A 10,625-nucleotide genomic window follows, 5' to 3' on the forward strand; every position below is an offset into this window, starting at 1 on the left:
TATTTGCAATTGGTAAGATATGGAGACAATCTAAGTGCCCCCAAACAGAAGAGTGGATCAAGAAGATGTGGTATATATACACAGTGGAATACTACTCAGCAATCAAAAATATATTCATCAGGGCTTCCCTGGTGGTGCAAGGGATTAAGCACAGCACTATTCAGCAATCCGCAGGCTCTACAGCATGAGTTTGATCACTGGCGGGCCAGGGAGCAACCCACATGGCACAGCAGACCTCTCCTGACTTGCCTGCTGCTCCCCTCAACAGTGTACTTCGGTCAATCTGCCTGTTCTGTTCCCCACTCTGTCTCTGGTCAATCCTCTCACACACCATGTCTCTGGCCTGTACCCCAGCTCGTGTATGCATAAATAAATAAATCTTTAAATATACATATATCCATGGCATTTGAGGCAACATAGATGGAGCTGGGCTATACAAAGTGAAGAAAGCCAAAAGGAGAAGATAAACACCAGATGATCTCACTATTATGTGAAATATAGAGAAACCAAATAAATGATAAAAGAAAAACTTTAAAACCAACTTTTGACAGCTGAACATAGATCTGTGGCATTAAGCTTCCTTGGGGGAGGGTTAAGAACAGGAGAAGCAGAACATAATGGACTATGGAAGAGAACTCTGTGTATTTTGGTGGTGGGAGAGCCACAGTAACTGCACCTAAGAAGAGAAAGCCTATACTTTAAAAACTGGAAATATTAACAAGGATGTAAAACTAAATAAATTAAATAGCTTAAAAACATTTTTATCTATCTATCTATTAGCATTATTTTTATTACTTTTTGCTATAACATTGGTTTACATTTTCTGTGTGTATTAGAACTATAGGATCTCCACCCTCAGATAGTGTCACTGCACCCCACCCACCAAGACATCCATAAAACATTTTTAAATGGAGTAAAGTACCTTGTAGCACTGTGAGATGTCTGTAATTTGTACTTGTAAAATGCCTAAGAGATTGTTTAGCTCAAGGTAGGTCCTCAATCATTGTTTGTTCATTCCCATTTTTCCCCTCTCCTCTCTTGCTCTTCCCTATCCATTTTAGTTTATGAAAGGCTCTGTCAAACCTCCCACTTCTCAACGGACTCCTTTTCCCTCCCATTCTTCTCTCCTTCCTTATCTCATATATTTAGTTATTATAGGGAACATCAAGGACTTCCAGGCAGAATACCTTAGTTCTTTTGCCAGATGGAAAACTATATTGTTTTTTTTTTTCTTCAAATGCTCTCACAAAGAAAAGTATTTACCCAGATATATCTGTCAGTAATACTGTATCTATAAGACTGATGCATCCAATTGTGTAAATTGTTCACTGTAAAATGGTGTATGGCTGAGGTGAATTTTGTCAATGTGCTCTGGTGTAAGAATGAAACCTATAAGTCTCCACTTGTAATCCATAGAAAATTGCCATAAGGAACAGTACTAGTCTGTGCGTGGAGAATTATGGCATTGTAGATTGTTAGGGTTACTCAACATTCAGAGAAAGCAGATTAAAATCACAGATCTTTGAAGAAACAAAAAAGAAAACTTTTTGTAGATATGAGATGGTGAGAGATGACAATTCCTGTATCTCAGGTAGAAAGGTGTCTTTCTCACCCAGAATTCAACTCTAGGCTATGTCTAAGAGGGAATTAGCTTGTATAGGTTAGCACAGAATTAAGAGCTTACTTTGTGAAAGAATGGAGACCTATTAGGTGCTCTTATAGTAACTTCTGAAGACTGAGTTTTCTCCAACGTGACACAATTACATATGTTGTACTGGAAACCTGACTCAAAATAGTTAACTAGACTTAGATCATCTTAGGCTCAGAAACATATACAGTAGTTTCCCAACTCCTTGTGCTTCTGTCCTTTTTTCTATTTTCTTAGTTATTTAGTAAAATTCTTTTGAAAATAGATGTGGACACATCTGTTCCAATAGGCAAGATTAGAGATGGGGTGTCTAGCAGGAGTGAAATGGGTATAGAACCGCAAAGCCATGATGTTTGTCTTGTCATTTTTCAAGTGAAAAGTAGGGCAACACACAAGATTTTAGAGAAGTTAGGGATTTTAGGCTTTCACAATGTATGCAAAATTGTACTTATATGCTTATGTTTTGGAGATGGGGGTGATAAAAAGGTCCACATATATACTCAGATATGAAACACAAGGCACCCCCCCAAATAGAATATATGTGTTCCTAAAAATCCAGAAATCCAAGTACTTCAAACAAAGCACTGGATACTTAGATTTTAGATTCTGCCATTAGCTTGTTATAAGGTCCTCTTACTTCAGGTTACATATCTCTAAGAAACAGAAGTTTTATTACATGATCCCTAAAGGCTTGTAAAACTGTGAAGCTCTGAGTTTATAAGAATGAACTTCCCTGATTTACCATATCAATGGGATGACAATATGTAAAAATATCATCTGGTAAGTCATTGTTCAGGGGTTTTTCATATGGTAATTAATGGAATTGTTTTTATTCTCTGTTTCCCATTAAAAGTCTCATGAGTCACAATAGCAAGTGGGTGTATTAGTATTTTCAAGTGAGCTTGAGTATATATGATAGGTTTTACATCTAACTGACTAGTCACAAAATGACTTTTTTCCCTTGACTGACTTGTTGAGATACCTTTGTTGTGACATAGACAGGGCCTCCAGTGAATTTATTCTTCTTCTGGAAGTGTTTTCAGGTCACTTGATTTTTCAGAGACAAGTGATAACTTAAATCCCTTATTACTATATATTTGGGTCATGATAATTACTTGAGAAGACTTGGTAGCTCTTAGTGTGGGCCAGATTAAGTGATAACAAAGAAAATAAAAGTAACTACATTTTCAGCTGGCTTCTCATTGTACCAGATTTTGGCAAAAGGGGAATATGATAAAACTATAAGTAATACAGACATTGACACACTCTTTGGCTTGCATTCCTACTCTGGGGACAGAAACAAAGGGTTATATAATTAAGTCATGTCCTATGCATTTGTTCTTTCCCTCATCAAGTGATTCTAGGCCAATTCCCACTACTATGGTCATTAGCCAGTCTCTTATTAGAGATATTAGAATGAGGGAGGGGAAATGGAGGCTACTATTCTGCTTGAAAAGGATAGAATCTAGGCCTTTGCTCCTTCATGATTCTGAAATTTTTCATCTCACTCATTTAGTTCTTATTTAATAACTTTGTATAAACTGTGGTGATTGCTCAGATACTTAAGCAAGTAGATTGTCTTTCACCAGTAGAATTAGTTCATTGATGGGCCTTCATATAATCTCAGACTCTAGGGGACAGAAATGGACTGGGGTTCTTCTAAACTAAATTTTCCAATTCATGAGAACTTCATATTCTGTGATATTCTGTCTACCAAGAGTAAAAAGAGAAGAAGATGAGTTGGTTTAACTGTGTATATATATCACTTCTCTCTCTCGCTCTTTCTCTCTCTCTCTCATCTTTGTACCTTCTCTTTTTATTGATTTTCTCATTCTCCATTATATTTTCATTGTCTGGCATAGAGGAGCTAATAGTCAGTAATACCAAATTTTCTCTTAAAAGATTTACCTTTTAATTTGACCTTATAGATATAGATGCTCTGAAAATTATGTACACAACACACACAGCATAATTATACAAATATTTATTGAGCACATGCTATGCTTCAAGAGATGATCCAAATACTAAGATGTAGAGAATATAATTTCTAACACTTTGATAACTATTATTATGTGTCAGAGACTACTTTGACTGTTCTGAACAGAACAATCTCATTACTCTTTGTTTTTATGTTATGAGATAACTATCATCATTCCATTATAAAATTGAAGAAAATGAAAAAGAGAAAGATTACATAACTTTCTCACAGTTAAAATGCTGTAGATAATGGAGCCATGAAGAAAGACTCAGATTCAAATCAAATAATCCAGTACCCAAACCTTCACTCTTAACCACTGTTAAATCTAATCCTTGTGGAAATCATATTTAATTTTGGAGTCAGAAAACATGTAAATAAATCAAAATACATTGTTTGTCATACATTTATGTCCATACAAAATAAGCAGCATAAAGTGGAAAAGGGTAACTAAAAGTGTGCTATTTTTGATAGGATGATAAGGGAAGGTCTCTCTGAAGAGACATTGAAGTAGAAACCTGAATGAAGTAGAAACCTGAATGATTTGTTAGGTGTTCTAGATAGAATGAACAGAAAGCATAAAAAGCCTAAGATGAGAATAAGCAGGGAGGATTCTAGGATTTTAGGATGGCCTGTGTTAGTTGGATGTGATAGGATGGGATAAGTATTGACTGGTCCATGGGGAACCTTGTCATTTGTGGGGAATAGTTGAAGTTTTACTATAAATAAAATGGCATTCGTGCTTTAATTTGCTTTGCTTTTTCATATCATTTTTCCTTCACTTTTTAATTTTCATTATTTTTTTAATTTAATTTTTGGACAACATATGATTTCTCTCCTCAGGTGTGGTCACCATAGTTCTTGCACCACTAAAGAACCCATGGTCTTGGGCCTCCCCGGTGGCGCAGCAGTTGAGCGCTGGATTGCGAAGCTGCCTGCAGCCTCTGCAGCGCAGGTTCGATCCCCGGCTGCTCCCAGGCCACCAGAGGAGGGTCCCATATGGCACGCAGACCTCTCCTGCCGCCTGCTGCTCCCCTCAGAAGTGTGCTTCGGTCCTTCTGCCTGCTCTGCTCCCACTCTGGCTTGGTGAATTCTCACACCCTCTCGCGCTTCTGACTGTACCCAGTGCTTGTATAAATAAATAAATAAATAAATAAATCTTAAAAAAAAGAAAGTTAAAAAAAAAGTGAAGAACCCATGGTCTATCACAGTATTCCCATGTGCTCTTGCCCCCATGTTTTCACCCCACCCAAATCCTCCCTCTTTCACTCCCCTCATGGATATCTCATATCTATGGTAAGATTTCAAGGATCATTTTTGATGGTTTGTTTGGTTTGTCTATAATCCACATAATGGAAACTGTCCAATATTTATCTTTTTTCTTCTGTCTTATTTCACTTAGCATCATGATTTCCAGCTCCATATATGTTGCCACAAATGCCAGGCATTTATCTTTTTTGATTGCTGAGTAGTATTCCATTGTCTATATATACCACATCTTCTTGATCCAATCTTCTGTTTTAGGGTACTTAGATTGTCTCCATATCTTGGCAATTGTAAATTGTGCTGCTATAAATATGGGAGTGAGTTTTCCTTTCAAATATGTGGGATTTTTTTTTGGGTGTGTTCTTGGATTGATTCCTAGGATTGGAAGAGCTGTATTAAATGGTGGATCCATTTTTAGTATTTTGAGGAACCCCCACAAAGATTTCCGTAATGGTTAGACTAGTTTACATCCCTACCCACAGTGTGAGAGGACTTATTTTTTGCCACATGTTCACCAGTTCTTGTTTCTGTGCATGTCAATATGGGCCATTCTCACTGGTGTGAGGTAGTAGCTCATTGTGGTTTTGATTAGCAAGTGATAATGAACATTGTTTCATATAACTGTTGGGTAGTTATAATTTTTCTTTGAAGAAGCATCTTTTTATCTCATATGCCCATTTTCACCTGGATTGTTTGCTTATTTTTATAGAGTAATGTAAAGTCTTTGTAGATCTTTGCTATCAGTCCCTATTGATTGTATTATGTAAAAATATTTTTTTTTCCACTCAGTATGATGTCTCTTTGTTGTGGTGACTGCCTCATTTTGCTGTACAGAAGCTTTTTAATTCAATAAAGTCCCAGTGGTTTATCTTCTCCTTTGTTTTTCTTTCTTCTGGAGATGAGTGTTCAAAGTGTTTCTGAGGTGTATCTCATGCAGCGTTTCACCCTTGTTTTCTTCTATACATTTTATGATTTCAGATCTTACATTCAATTATTTTATCCATTTTGAGCTGATTTTTGTGCAGAGTGTGATATAGTAGTTTATTTTTATTCTTCTACGTGTTGCAGTCCAATTTTCCCAGCACCATCTGTTGAAGAGACATTCCTTTTTCCAGTATATGTTATTTTCTTCTTTGTCATAGATGAGTTGACCATATATGTATGGCTTTATTTCTTTGCTCTCAATTTGATTTCATTGGTCAGCATGTCAATTTTAGTTCCAGTACCATACTGTTTTATTTTTATGGGTTTGTACAATAGTTTGAAGTCTGGAAGTGTAAAAACTCATTCTTCCCCTTTTGAGTAAAGAAAGCTTTGGCTAGGGCCTCCCCTGATGGCGCAGCAGTTGAGCACAGCCTCTGCAGTGCCAGTTCGATCCCCGGCCACCAACAAGTGTCCCACATGGCATTCAGACCTCTCCTGCTGCGCCCGCTTCTCCCCTCAGCAGTGTATTTCATCGTTCTGCCTGTTCTGCTCCCCGCTGTGGCTCTGGTGAATTCTTTCACCCTCCCACGCTTCTGACTATACCCAGTGCTTGCATAAATAAATAAACAAATAAATCTCAAAAAAAGTGTCTATTTATTAAAAAAAAAAAGAAAGAAAGCTTTGGCTATTAAGGTCCTTTGGTGGTTCAATATAAATTTCAACAATATTTGTTCTATTATTGAAAGATGCTATTGAGAATTTTATTGGAAATGCATTGAATCTGTAAATTGCTTTAGATAGAATGTTCATTTTGATATATTTTTTTCTTTCAATCCATGAGCATGAAATATATTTCCATTACCTTGTGTCTCTATTCATGTTAATATTTTTTTTTGTAATTTTCCTTGTATAGGCCCTTCACCTCCTTTGTTATATATTGTTAGTTATAATCTCAGGTATTTATTTATTTATTTTTGGGTAAAATTGTAAATGGACTAGTTTTCTTAATTTTTCATCTTCAGGCTGGTTGTTTGCATATAAAAAAACAATGATAATTTTCTCTATTGCTACTTTACTGAACTGGTTTACTGTTTTAATTAATTTCTCCAAGGATTTTGTAAGGGTTTTCTATATGCATTATCACATCATGTGCAAATAATGATAGCTCTACTTCTTTCCAAATTTGGAATACTTTTATTGAATGGTAGTGGTGAAGTGGATATCCTTGTCTTGGACCAAATCTTAGTGAAAGCACTGTTTTTCTCATTGAGAATGATGCTAGATGTGGGATTGTCATACATTGCTTTTATTATATTAATATATGTGCCTTTTATTCCAAGTTTTTCTGGTCCATTCATCATATATGAATGCTGGATCATATAAAATGCTTTTTCAGAATCTATTGATATGAATATATAGTTTTTACCTTTCTTTTTGTTGACATAGTGAATTACATTGACTGATTTTCAGATGTTTAACCATCCTTGTGTCCGTGGAATAAATTCCACTTTTTCATGGTGTATAATCCTTTTGTTGCATTGTATTCAATTAGCTGTGATTTTATTGAAGATTTTATTGTCTATTTTCTAGGGAAATTGGTCTGTAGTTTTATTGTGTGTGTGTCGTTTTGCTTGGTTTTGATGTCAGTATGGTGTTGGCCTCATAAAGTGTTTTTGGAAATAGTCCCTCTTTCTCAATTTTTTGAAGACTTTGAGCAGGATAGCTTTTCATTTTTGAATGTTTGATAGAACTTCACTTAAGAAACCATATGGTCCTGAACTTGTTTTTTTGGTAGATATTTTATTGCAGCTTCAATTTCCTTTCTTGTTACTAGTTTGTTCAAGATTTCTATTTCTTCCTTATTCAGCCTTCAGTGATTTTATAGTCTAAGAATTTGTACATCTCATCCAGAATGTTGACTTGTTTGGGAAAAATATTCATAGTTAACTCTTATATCCTATGGGTTTCTACTGTATCTGTTGCATTCTCTCCTTTTTAATTAGTGATTTTATTTGTTTAAGTTTTCTCCCTTTTTCCTTTGTGAGCCTAATCAGGGATTTATTTATTTTTTCAAACAACCAGCTTTTGGTTTCATTAATCTTTTACACTGTGTTTTTCACTTCTATTTCATTTATTTTAGTTCAATTTTAATGATTTTTCCTTCTTTCTACTTGCTTTTAGGTTTTTGTTCTTTTTCTGGGTTCTCAAGATTAGAGATTATATTGTTTCTTTGGGTTCTTTCTTTTTTTTTTTTTTTTTTGTTTTGTTTTGTTTTGATAAAAGCCCATAGTTCTATATACTTCCCTTTGACTATTGCTCTTGCTATGCCCCATAGGTTCTGGAAGGTTGTGTCCTCACTATCATTTCTCTGAAAATTTTGATTTATTTCTTCTTTGATTCTCTCATTAACCGAGTGGACTTTAAATAGTATGTTGTTCAGTTTTCAGGTATTGTAGGATTCCCTTATCTTCTTTTTGTAGCTGATGTCTAGTTTGATACTTTTGTGGTCAGAGAAAATTCTTGGTATAATTTCAATCTTCACATGTGTATTAATATTTGTTCTGTGACGTATTATGTGGCTAGTCCTGGAGAATAATATCCATAATTGTTAATTTTGTTAGGTCATGTGATCTAGATTTTCTTTAGATATATTGTGCCCTTGTTTTTTTAGTGCCTCATAAATCTGTCCATTAGTGAGAGTGGGGTGTTGAAGTCTCCCACCAGGTATATATATTCTCCACTGTATGTTTCAGATTCAGTAGTAATTGTCTAATGTATTTTGGTGCTCCTTTGGTGCATGTAAGATGATAAGTGTTATATCATTTAATGGTGTGCCCTTAATCATTGTATAGTGGCCATTCATGTCTCCTATCACCTTTTTTAGCTGGAAGTCTGTTTTTTTCTGATGAAAGTATGGATGTTCCTGCCTTCCTTTGGGTGCCATTTGTGGTCCAACTTTTTAGTTTGTTTATGTTTGTCTTTGTAACTTAGGTGCTTTTCTTGGAAGCAGCAGAAGGTAAGATTCTGTTTCCTAACCCAGTGTGGTTATTGGTGAGTCCAGTCCAGAAACATTTAGGTGAAAGTCTTTTACCGTCATGTGTTCACATTTTTGTGATTCTATTCAATTCTTTGTTCAGTTTTTTTTTTTTTTCTGTTCATTCCTCTCTTTGTTTCATATTTTAAAGTTCCTTTTTTTTAAAGTTTTTTTTTTAAGAATTATTTATTTATTTACACAAGCACTGGGTACAGTCAGAAGTGCGGGAGGGTGAGAGAATTCACCAGAGCCAGAGTGGAGAGCAGAACAGGCAGAACGACAAAATACACTGTTGAGGGGGAGCAGCGGACAAGATTGGAGAGGTCTGCATGCCATGTGGGACCCTCCTCGCCCGGTGACCGGGGATCGAACCTGCACTGCAGAGGCCACGGGCAGCTTCACAGCCCAGCGCCCAACCGCTGCGCCACCAGGGGAGGCCCATTCATATCTTAAAGTTCCTGTTCATGTTTCTTGGAAGGAAGGGCCTTGTGGCTGCAAATTCATGAAGATTTTTGTTTGTCTGAGAATGGCCTTTTTTCTCCCTCATGTAAGAAGGGGAGCTTTGGGGTCTCCCTGATGGCACAGGGGTTAAGATGCAACCTGTGAAGTTGTCTGCAGCCACTGCAGCACAAGTTCGATCCCTGGCCAGCCAGGGAGCAACCCACATGGCGATTCAGACCTCTCCTGACTGGCCCGCTGCTCCCCTCAGCAGTGTACTTGAGTCAATCTGCCTGTTCTGTTCCCCACTCTGTCTCTGGTGAATCCTCTCACCCCCCACACCTCTGTCCTGTACACCAGTTCTTGTATGCATAAATAAATAAATCTTTGAAAAAAAAAAAGGAGAGCTTTGGATAAAGTATACTTAGCTGGTGTTTTTGAAATCTTGAAAATTTTTCAGTATGCACCTCCATTCTTCTTGTCTGTAGTGTTTCTTCTGAGGAGTCCAATGTTAGTCTTATTTGTGTTCCTTTATAGGTTATTGATTTTCCCTTGTCTGCTTCATTGTTTTTTCTTTGTCTTGGACTCTTGGGAGCTTTTCAACTATGTGTCTTGATGTAGATTTTCTTTTATTTAAGTAGTTTGCTGTCCTCTTAGCTTCCTGTATTTCTATTTCATTTTGTTCTTCACATTTAGGAAGTTTTCTTTGATAATTTACTTAAATAATTTTTCAGTTCTTTTCTCTCTCTTCTCCTTCTGGGATTCTTATGTCTCTTAGATTGTCTTTCCTCGTGGTGTCAGATAATTCTCAAAGAGCTTCTTTTTTCTTTGTATCTTTCTTTTTTTTTTTTTTTCCTATCTTGGTCCTTTTTGTATCTTCAGTACCCAGATTACTGAATTATCATTGATCCGTTTGGTCTTTTCTACTTTCATGACTTTTTCATCATAGATCTTTTAATATCATGCAGTTCTGTCATTTACTTATTTAGACATTCAACCTCATTCTTCTGCACTTTGGTTGTTTTTTTTTTACAACTTCCATTTCCTTTGCTGAGTTTTCTCATATATCTTTGATCTGTTTTACTGTTTTATTTGTACTGCTCTAATTCTTAGATTTTCTCTTGATTATGGCAGTTTTTAATTCATTATCTGAGAGTAGTAAAAGCTCTTCCATGTCTGTGTTGTTTGGTTCTATAGGTTGGTTTTCTTTTTGTGGTGTATTGTTCCACAGAGGACTTACTTTGCCATTTGTATTTTTCTTTCTCCCCATTAGTTGTTCTAGGGTTCACCCTTCTAATGATACAGCTTCTGTTGGATGTGGGCCTTCCTTTCCAACTGTT

This window comes from Talpa occidentalis, unplaced genomic scaffold, assembly GCF_014898055.3.
Source record: "Talpa occidentalis isolate TD23 unplaced genomic scaffold, MPIMG_talOcc4v2.1 talOcc4.15, whole genome shotgun sequence".
Taxonomy (NCBI): Eukaryota; Metazoa; Chordata; class Mammalia; order Eulipotyphla; family Talpidae; genus Talpa; species Talpa occidentalis.